Below are 10408 nucleotides of genomic sequence, written 5' to 3' on the forward strand. Positions count from 1 at the left end.
CAGCTGGCCCTGGAAATAGAATGCGCTCTATCTGGAGGGCCACATTTTAGGAGACTCGGGGACCCTGTAGCACTTGGGGTTCACGGTGTACCGCCTGGAGAGCCAGCGAGGGTGAACTGAAAAGCGGTCGATGACCGACACAGCGCTCTGCCTGGACCTCGCGGGGACTGAGGGAGGGGACCCCTGGACTAGACAAAGGCTGCAGCCCCGGGAGGCCGGGTGCGCGTGCGCCACAGAACGCGCGTGCGCGCGGCGGTCAGCACCGCGGCCCGAGGCGTGGCGGGACCCGGGAAGGGAAGCGCGGAGAGGGGCGAGCCGGGCGGCGTGGGGAGAGGAGGGTTGAGGGGTGCTCGCGTGCGCCCCCTGGCGGTCGGAAGGGGAGGTGCCCGCCCAGGCCTCGCTGCCCTCCCCTCCCCTAGGGAGGTTCGCGCTCCCGTGGCTCGCGCCTGCGCTGCCCGCCGGCCTCCGGAACGCGCTTTCTCGGCCGCGCGCGCTCGCAGTCTCTGCCACCCACCAGCTCCAACACCAGCAGCAGCGCCGCCGCCACCGCCCACCTTCTGCCGCCGCCGCCGCCGCCGCCACAACCACCTTCTCCTCCGCTGTCCTCTTCTGTCCTCGCCTTCTGTCGATTATCAGGTAAGCGCCGCAGCTCTAAAATCCAGTCCCCTTCTGGCCCTGTGCGCCGTCCTCCTGCCACCCCTCGCCCCAGAGATGGATTTAGGGCGCTGGGCATCAATCAGGCGCAATGGTGGGGGCCTCGCTGCGCCCTAGGCGCTGGGGAGCTGGGAAGGAACGCGTGCAAGAGATGCACGCACGCGGGCGAATGCGTGTATCTATGAGTGCTGGGGTCCCCACTATCGGCTCCGCGCAAATGAGGGGGGCTGTGTCCGCAGGGTGGGGCGCGGATGACGGTGACCTAGGGAAGGGGTTGTTCTGTAATCTGGATCTCAGCCTTTTGCCGCAATGGGCGTGGGTCTGTGAGTGTGCATGGGGGTCCAACGACGACCCCCGAAACAGAACCTGAAATCGGATTTCTCTGCCCCTGATTGCCATCAGCCCTAAGGAAGGTGTGGATCGGGTTCTAGAAAAGATGACTGCCTTCATGCCTCTCCACCTCCCTGACAGCGATTCTGACACGGCCTTCACTGGCCCTGATTTAAGGCGGTGGCCCGCCCCCTCCCCTTTTCCTCCTTCAGAAGCCGGCAGGGGACATTTGGGGGCTGGGAGGAATCGGGAGGATGGGGAGGGGTCCAGGCGCTGTCACTTTAGTCGCCCTTCCCCCTGCGCGCGCTTGGTACAGTGACAGGGGCAGCGCCGTGCCCGAGAGAAGGTAGTGCGTGGATCCCAATGTGGGAGCTCGAAGAGTCAGGGGTCATCTGGCCTCGCGGTGTCAGCGGGCTGGCTGGCAGCGGCTCCCCGCTCGAGGGCGCGCAGCGTTGCAGCCAGGCACATACCCACGCGAGGGCTGCAGGTGCATTTCGGGGCGCGTTTCTTTCTCTGCGTTCTGCGCCGGGCTCCCGGCATGTGCGCTCCCTGCCGGAGGCGCGGGCTGGCGCGCAGGGCTCGCCCCTCACTGCGGCAGTGGGTGTGGACCTGGGTGGGCGAGGAGGGGGGAGTACGATGTGTCTCCTCCCGCTGCCACCCCTCCTCCGTTTTTTTTCCCCCTCTCTGAACGCGAGGTGCCATCTTTTTGCGGCGAGTCACGTCTCCATCGTAGCATGCCAAGAGCTGTGACCGGGCTTTGGAGGACCCGGCTTGGACCCATGTTAAGGAACAGGGGGTGATGAACACGGAAGCCTTGGCGTTTTGCCTCTGCAGCGGTGCGCACCGGAGCGTTCACCTGAGGTCGTCTAGGGGAGCTCGCTGCTTTGTTCGTCGTGTGATTTAGGATCAGCGCTCCCAGCCCTGGTTTTTTGGGGGAGGGTGCGGGGGGAGGCGGGAAGCTTTCATTCGACGAGGATATTTGCCTACGCGCTCGGAGAAGCTCCATCCTTTTTTCGCCACTCTTTTCAGACCCTTTGTTGGATCTACAGACTTGCGGCAGCCCACTCCCCCAGTTCGACCCAGAGCCACATGGGTGGGATTCAAGATAGACTCTCATGTGCAGGAGTCCTCAGAGGAAGCACATCCCTCCCCACACCCAGGCCATCCTGAGGACCACACCCCACTTGTGTTTCACTGCTAGGGGAGCCAGATAACCCTCGGGAATGGGGAGACTCGGCAAGCTCAACTCCCCGTCCCCCACCACCACCACCACCACCGTTGAACCCTGTTGCCTCTCCCGATGGGAGAGTGTGAGGAGAGGATATGAGATCCCCTGGGATGCTGCGGCCACACCCATCCCTCCCAACCCAAGGAGAGAGGGTTAAGGGTTGCCATAGGAACCACACCAGCCAGAGGAGGAACCTCTGGGCGTTACCCCACCCCCTACCCCCACCCCCCTGCCCCTTACTCCGCGGAGATTTAGAATCCTGGGGTAGTCTGATAGTGCCTGGAAGACGCCAGGAAGGAGCACCTCATGCCTGATGCGAGCATCATTCTCTTGGCACTGGCAACCATGGCCATCCAGAGAGAGATGCCTCTAATGTATTTTATTATAAGCGTGCTGACTGATATTATTTTATTAATATTATTTAAATGAGGGACTTTCGTTTTTTTAAAAATCCACATTTACAACAGCCCTTGAAACCAGAGAGGGATAGAAAGCTAACAGGTCCCAGCCTCCCCACCGTACAGTAAGCTCAGTCTTCGAGGTTTTCTGGTTAATTCTACCGCTGAATACTGGTGCGGGTAAGCAGTTTTGAGACCACGAGCTTCTTAAGGGCCGAATTGCCCACGTCAACTGCTCACTCAGATTGATGTGCATTTCTGAGAATGTCTCGGCTGGGGGTGGAACACCCTCTCCGGATCAAACCACAGCCCGAGGCTGTGGCATCGTGGCCCGGCCCGCCTGGCAGAAATTTCATGAGCATCTGAAAGATAGGTTCAAATACTACCCATCCCTCGCCACACGACGAGCTGCTGGGAGCAGGATTCTTAATCTAGAAGAAGCCAGACTCTTGGGGTGGGTGCGGAAAGGGGAAGGTTGGGGGGGGGCTGTCTATAGCGGGCCTGTTGGGCAAAGGTGTCACAGCGGAAAAATCAGTGGGAGGGGGAGGAGAGAGAACGTTTTACCCAGTGCAGAAACAAAGCTCAGATCACAGCGTCTTCGAACTCCCATTTTGCACTGTGTTGAGGGGTCGAGTGAGGTACTGTGCTGGCCAAGGCCCCTGTTGTTAATTAAAGATCGTGGGGGTTGCTGCTGAGTTTGAGAGACTCCATTCCTGGCTCTGCCCTTTAACAAGCCGGTTTCATTCACCTCAGAAGCTAGAAGTTTGTGCTGAAGCCAGAGCTGTGGAGAGCTGAGCCACTCTAGGCTCATCCGAATGGATTCAAGAGCCAAGATTTCACCCACCAACCTCCGCGGGTGTGTGATCCCTTTTATGTCCGGGAGGCCCTATTTATCCTCTAGTGTTCAAGAAATTGTAATCCCAAATCTTTTTTCCGGCTGGTTAGCATTGGGTGTATGACAGGGTCAGGGACAAACTAACCAGGCCATTTTCAGCTCAGTCCCCGGGCTCCACAAGACTGCCCAAAATTTTCACGGTCCCTACTCCACCCCTTCAACTGTCAGGTCTCATAGCAGAAAAGGAAATATGAAGCCATCGTAGGTTAATTCGGTGGTTACAATTCTGAGATGTCATCTAGGGTTCGATGATACTGCTTGTGTTTGCCACATAAGAATTGCTTGCCCACTCGACATTTGCAAAGCTTCTCTAAACAAATGGCTGTCCAGATAATTTGTGTGCCCATTCCTCGCCCAGCTGCCAGGCCGGGTGTAATGACTGCTGATCTGTTCTGGACAGTTTGCCTCATCAGCAAATGTGTATGATATAGTACCCTAGCTTGGCTTTGCGGTTCACCTTTGGATGGTTTGAATATTTCTTAGCTTGGCTGGATAGGTTGTTGTTGGTGGTGGGTTTTTTTTTTTTTTTTAAGATGAATGACAGCCCACGGTGTGCCTCTTTGCCCTCTGCACAGACCCTGTCTGTCTACACAATTGTGTGTTGGTGGAAGGGTGTGGCTTTTAAGTGGCTTCTAGTGTCAGGCTCTGTTCCCCAGAGAGGAACAAAGGAAGCAGAGAGTGCCCAGGAATTGCAAGAAGAAAACTTGGTTGGATTGAGGTAAGGTCAGGCTTGCTCCCATTGGGAACATGAGCCCTTGTACAGAGCAAGCTCTCTGGCCCACTCGTCCTTGGAGGGCTGGGTCAGCCTAGGATGCAACAGGGCTGGAGTGGACTTTCTGCAGAATGACTTCCTCCTACCCTTTAAACATCAATGTGTGCAGTTCATTTGTTGGAAATGTAAGGACTTGTGTTGCATTCCGTCTCCCCTGAGCATACTGTATATGGCTTTTGTGAGTTCCTGGCTATGTGTATGAACATACATTGCTTTTTTTTTTTTTTCAGTTGAATATATGAACCTTTCCCACTATGCCTTTTCTTATATTTATTTAGCTAAGTTCTTCCTTGGTCCCCTCTTGAAAATGAATCACTTCAAAAGAATGTTTTTAAATATCTAATATAGGGGCTAGATATAGAGTGGGTGTCTGGCCCATCATTGTTTGACAGATCCGTGGGTAAAATGGAGAGATACAGGTCAGGAGGGCATCCAAGAGAACCTAGAGAGGGGCAACTATTCAAGGTCACAGCATCCGGAAGCTCGGGGACAAATCCGGTCTATTTTGTCTATGTGTCCAGTTGGTGCCCACACCGATGCCTGTGATCTGCTGGATGTCCTTGCTCTGCCTGGGGCCCCATAGTGTGCACAGGTGGCTCACCTGCCCCTTGTTGTTGAAGGGGAATTAAGAGCCTAGAGGGGGCTACCTGTGGGGGTGGCCGTGTTCTGGCTGCAGGTGACTGGAATGGAGATGGGGAGCCCCACTCTCTCATCAGCCACTGTAGTGACACACATTGGATTCCTCTGCACGCAGGAGTTAGGGGTACCTGGCCAAGTGAGAAGGAGAAAAGTCCCTGGCTCCTAAGCAGGGCCTCATAAGGCTCCTGAGACTTGGGTCTTTTCCTGGAAAACCATGGTCCTCATTGGAGTTGCTGAAGTATCTGGAAAGTGGGGTGTGTTGGGGCATCTTGTGGATAGAGGCAGGAAATGCTGCTAAACATTACAGGACAGCTGCCAAATGTCACTCACTGGCTCTGGCATAGAGAAGCCCTGCTGTAGAAACAGTGTTTTGCTGGCACTGTTATCTCAATTGTATCTAGTGCCTGTCTTCTAGGAGTGCTGCATGCTGCTGGAGATGACCTCATATAGTCCTCACTGTGACCCTCTGACACATAGGGAAGCTGAAGCCCAGAGAGGTTTCATAACCAACTAAGGATGCACAGCACAGGACACACAGCTAAGCCCCAGGAGATTTAATGGAACTTTGTGGGCTAGCCTGGGAAGCTAATCAGGCTTTCCAACCACCCAGTTCTTTTGCAAGAGTCTGATTGGCTCACAGGCTGGAATAAGATACAGAGGTGTGGATTTGAGTCCTTGGTGTCTGCTTTGGACATCTAGGACAAAGGATTTCCCTCCACCTTGGTACTCTGCTTATCAAACAGAGAGCAAGTCTTTCCCGGAAACCTTAACCCGACCTGACTGAGGGATTCTCCATTCATCTGTTTCATGAAGGGCCAGCCAGGTTCGACTGGCTCAAACATAACTGTTAATTAAGATAGGGGCATCAAGGGCAGGGAAAATGGCTGTCCCCTCGCATGAGGGCCTTCCTGAGTTCAGATCTCTAGCGCTTACATAAAAGCTGAGTCCTGCTGTATGCATTTATTAAATCAGTGCTGGGCAGGGGGTGAAAACAGGTGAGTCCCTGAAACTCACTATCCAGAAAGCTTAGCCAAATTCACAACCTCTGGGTCTCTGAAAAGGGGGGGGGGGCAAAAGGGGAGGGGGAGAGGGAGAAGGAGAGGGAGGAAGATCAGTTGGATAATTGGATTCAGCTGTGGCTAGGGTGAAATCACTGAGGTTTAGGGCGTGTCAGATTCCTGTCTTAGATTCTGTCCCCCCCATAGCTTGAACATTGGCACCCGTGGCTGAGGCCCAGCCCTGAAACTGTGGATATTTGTGGAGTTGTGAGCAGGAGAAGCTCTCGTTGCAAGCATCCCAAGTCTCCGTGGGCACCGTGGGCCCTGCAGGCTATGCTTGCTGCCTGGCCAGACTCCAAAGTACATTTGCATTATAATCTCTGTGCCACAGTGCCACTGAGACCGCTTCAGCCATGGGCTCACTGCTGCTGTCCGTGAGAGGTGAGGCAGCCGAGGTGAGCAGGCCCCTCCTAGCCCGCCAGTGCCAGCAATGGAACACATACGGTCACACTTGCTTCACTACTGTCACCTTGCCAAAGCAGTTGCTGGCAAATAATTCCTTCCCCGCCTCCACTTGCTAGACTTCTGCCTGTAGGGCTCCCAGGGAACCTGGGGGGCAGTGTTGAGGTTACCCCCAGCTAGCTGTGACATTCTAGATTGTTCTCTAGGCACGTGGATAGAATGGGCATCTGCAAAATGAAACCTTAACCTTTCCTCTTCACTCATGTGCCAGCAGGCTCTTCACTGAGCCCAATCAGCTTCTCGATAGAAAACCCCAGGAAGTGTATCTCTTACCTGAGCAATTCAGGGAAGTGTTGTAAGTGCCTGGAGAGCAGGTGCCCAGCACAGAGGGCATTTAGAAGTCATTTGGTTTAGAACCCTTGGATGCCAGTGCCAGCTTCCCAACAACCCAACCTATGGTGGAGCTTAGCTACTTAGTAGGCTGTTTTTTATTTTTAATATATTCATATGTGGCCTGGGGTATTATAGGGCCTATCCAGAAGGTTGCCTAGGAGTTTAAATGGGGAAATGTGATGCTTGCCATGGCCTGGCATGTGACTAAATGGCATTCTTAACCGTCCGTATCCTTTAGATGGACACTTGCGATAACATATGGAAGTATCTTGGGCTACTGGTGTTGGAAAACATGCAGCAGATAAATCGCACCAAGTAGGAACCAAGCCCAGATCCTCTGGAACCAGGCATTGTTGTTTGGGCGGAAGTGGATCTCCAAGATCACACACACACCCATGTTTAAGTGTACACACAGAACTCTTGCCACAACAAGCACAGGGACTTATCTGCTGTCCTGCTTCTGTCTGCTTCCTTCCTGAATCCTGCTCCATGCCAGGATTAGACTGCAAACTCCCCACACCAGCCTTCCCTATACACCCCCTGGTGCTCTCTCCCTCTGCCCCTCCCTCCCTCATGGAAAGGGTGACCTGGCTCAGTGTGTTAGGCCCAGAGGTCTCCTGGTTTACTCACTGAAGCAAAGTGACTACTGGTGACTGAGAGCGTAATAACAGTATCAAAAGGCAGTGCCGGGGAAGGGAGTGAGTGAGATTGCAAACGAAGTGGCTCCCCTCCTACAGAAGTCAGTAGCCCAGTGAGTGGCCTTCATGGCTGACAGTGTCAAGAGAGACAAATGTTAAGTAATCCAGAGTCCTGAGAAATGAAGCCTGGGAATTACAGGCACCCAATAAACCGAGTAGAGTGTGAGCCAATAGAACAAGCTACAGAAGCCTCCTCAATGTGAAATCAAGGCCAAGGGCATAGTAGAGCAGTTTTGGATCATTTTTAGTAATCATTTTTCTGCTTCATTTAATTATTTATTCGTGTGTGCATGTGTGCATATGTGCATAGATGAGTATGTAAGGGTGCTCTCAGAGGTCAAAACAGCATCAGGTCTGACCTCCTGGAGCTGGAGTTACAGGTGGTTATAAGCCATGGATGTGAGGACCAGACCTGAGTCTTCTACAAGAGCAGTACATGGTCTTAACCACTTACCATCTCTCTAACCCCTTGAACCTTTAAAATACAATGTGTGTGTGTGTGTGTGTGTGTGTGTGTGTGTTGTGTATTTATTTACTGTTGTATTATTTAATCTCACTCAGGGGTTTCTACCCCACCTTAGATCATTCAGTTCCCAGATAAACAACCCAAAGCTTTTATATTTATAATAAGCCTTAATCAGTATTAAATCTGGGCAGATATCTACTCTAGACTATTTGTATCTACTTCGCTAGCCATAACCCTGAGTTCTAACTTGCCATGTTCCGTCTGAGTTGCTGCTCTTAATTTCAATTGGCCAGCCCTCATGGCCATGTTTTCATGACTCACCTACCCTATGGCATCTCCTCTTCTCTCTACCTTCTTTCCTCAAGGTCCCTGCCTCAGATGCCAGCCTGGGAACCAAACCCCACCTATCTCTCTTCTGCAGAGCAGTAGGCTGTAGGCATCTTTATTCACCAGTCAGGGATAACTTGTGGGGCGGGGCTACATAGCATCACCTGGGTCTGCTTGAGATCTTCCTCCTTCCTGGGGGCAACCAGGGCCAGTATTTAGCATTACAATAGCAACAGACCAAACCTCAACACTTTACTTAGTGTGTGTGTGTGTGTGTGTGTGTGTGTTTGTGTGTGTGTGTGTGTGTGTGTGTGTGTGTGTNTGTGTGTGTGTGTGTGTGTGTGTGTGTGTGTGTGTGTGTCCACATGTGGGTTCACAGAACAATTTGTGAGGGTCAGTTCTCTCCTTCCAACGTCTGAGTCCCGGACACAAACTCGGGTCATCAGGTTTGGAACCAAGCACTTGTTTGGCCATCCCACTGGACCTATTTATACCTTTTGGGGGAGAAAAGTCTTATTTGTGTGTGCATGTAGGTGCCTGCTTCTGTAGTATATGTGTATGCATGGTATGTGTATGTGTACATGAGATGGAAGCCAGGAGACAAAACATCAGGTTCTCCATACATTGCCATCCACCTTATTTGTTTATTTATTAAAAATTTTACTTTATTATTTTATTTTATATGTATGTGTGTTTGGTTTGTCTATGTGTGTGCACCACATATATGCCCAGTGCCCACAGAGGCCAGAAGAGGGTGCTGGATCCTCTGGGACTGGACTTATAGATATTTGTGAACTGCCATGTTGCGACTGGAAATCAAACCTAGGTCCTCTGGAAGAGCAACCAGTGCTCTTAACCACTGAGCCATCTCTCCAGCCCCCTATTAATTTTTGAGGCAACATCTCTTGTTGAATCCAGAGCTAGGTAATTGACTAGACTGGCTGGTTCATGACATCTGGGATCCCCTGTCCTTGCTTGAGTTCACCATGCTGGTGTTACAGATGAGCATCATTGGTGTTGCGAGTCTAAAATAAGAGGAGTTTCTAGGGCTTGGTGGGAGGTGGCTTGGGAGGTGAAGTGTTTGCCACATAAACATAAAGACCTGAGTTCAAATCCCCAGCATACACATACAAGCCAGGTGAGGCAGTGTGGTTCCTCATGCTTTCAAGACTCTCCCCAGCCTCTAGCTTGTACTTATAGAAGTAATGCAGTCGTTATAGCAAGATGTAATAGCCACGTGATGGTTCTAGTTACCTGGTTAGTATAGCAAATAGGATAGACAGAGAAGGCTTCAGAACAAGCCCAGATGACCCTGAGCAGGAGCTTGGTTGTGGCAGGCAGGAGGTTGGCCTGGCTGCAGACAGGCTCTGTGGATCCCAGCCTTGAGAAGGTCTTTCATTTCTCCTGCAAGAGGCCAGGAAGGCACCTACCAGGGAGACATTTGTGTTAAGTTAAAGGCAGGTATACTCTTCTCTGCCCACTTTTGCCTGTCTTTAAGGCCCCCAGAATACACATCAGACACAACTTTAAACTCCTCTTAGGAAAAAGTTTTATTCAAGGTCCAACAATAGAAAGAAAGTTTGAAATCCACAAGAAATGAGTCCGTAGTCACTGATAATGGATGGCACTTCCTCTGTGGCCCTTCCACTCCCTGCCATCGAGGAGGAGAGGGACATCTGTGTTCTCTGGTCCCTGGTCTTCCTTCTCCTTCCAGCCTGTGGCTCAGTGTTGTTTTCACAGAAAGAGTGGGTGATGCTGTCCTGGTACCCTCGCCCTAGCTGTGACACAGAAGATCCAGGCATGTACTTTGATCTTGATGTCTTCCTCCCTGGGACACAAAGGATGTCAGAAAACCTCTGTGTCCATAACTGTCTGCAGCCAGCATAAAGTGATAATCAGGGAGTGCTGGGAAGACTCACAGAGGGTGACTTCTCCAGGACAGCTCTTCCACCAGAAGGCTTCAAACTATGTATAAACAAAATTCAAGGGGGCTTACCAAGCAAAAACAAATGAAGCAAAACAAACTAACAAAAACTCTTAAGATTGTTCTCTGTCGGGCTGGTGAGATGGCTCAGTGGGTAAGAGCACCCGACTGCTCTTCCGAAGGTCCAGAGTTCAAATCCCAGCAACCACATGGTGGCTCACAAC

At 52.1% G+C, this 10408-nt stretch overlaps 1 protein-coding gene across 14 annotated transcripts in view; it reads left to right on the forward strand.

The window, feature by feature from the left end:
* The first annotated feature begins 386 nt into the window (after positions 1-386).
* Mapt (microtubule associated protein tau) overlaps positions 387-10408 on the forward strand; it is a 103799-nt gene continuing 93777 nt past the window's right edge. The window contains exon 1 of one of the 14 annotated variants that reach the window (XM_029483476.1): positions 387-636. The gene's annotated coding sequence lies outside the window, so the exon portion shown is untranslated. The remainder of the gene's footprint in view (positions 637-10408) is intronic. The other 13 variants (XM_029483465.1, XM_029483466.1, XM_029483468.1 and 10 more) reach the window with 13 other exon arrangements.

The sequence above is a fragment of the Mus caroli genome, chromosome 11 (assembly GCF_900094665.2).
Source record: "Mus caroli chromosome 11, CAROLI_EIJ_v1.1, whole genome shotgun sequence".
In the NCBI taxonomy this organism is placed as follows: domain Eukaryota; kingdom Metazoa; phylum Chordata; class Mammalia; order Rodentia; family Muridae; genus Mus; species Mus caroli.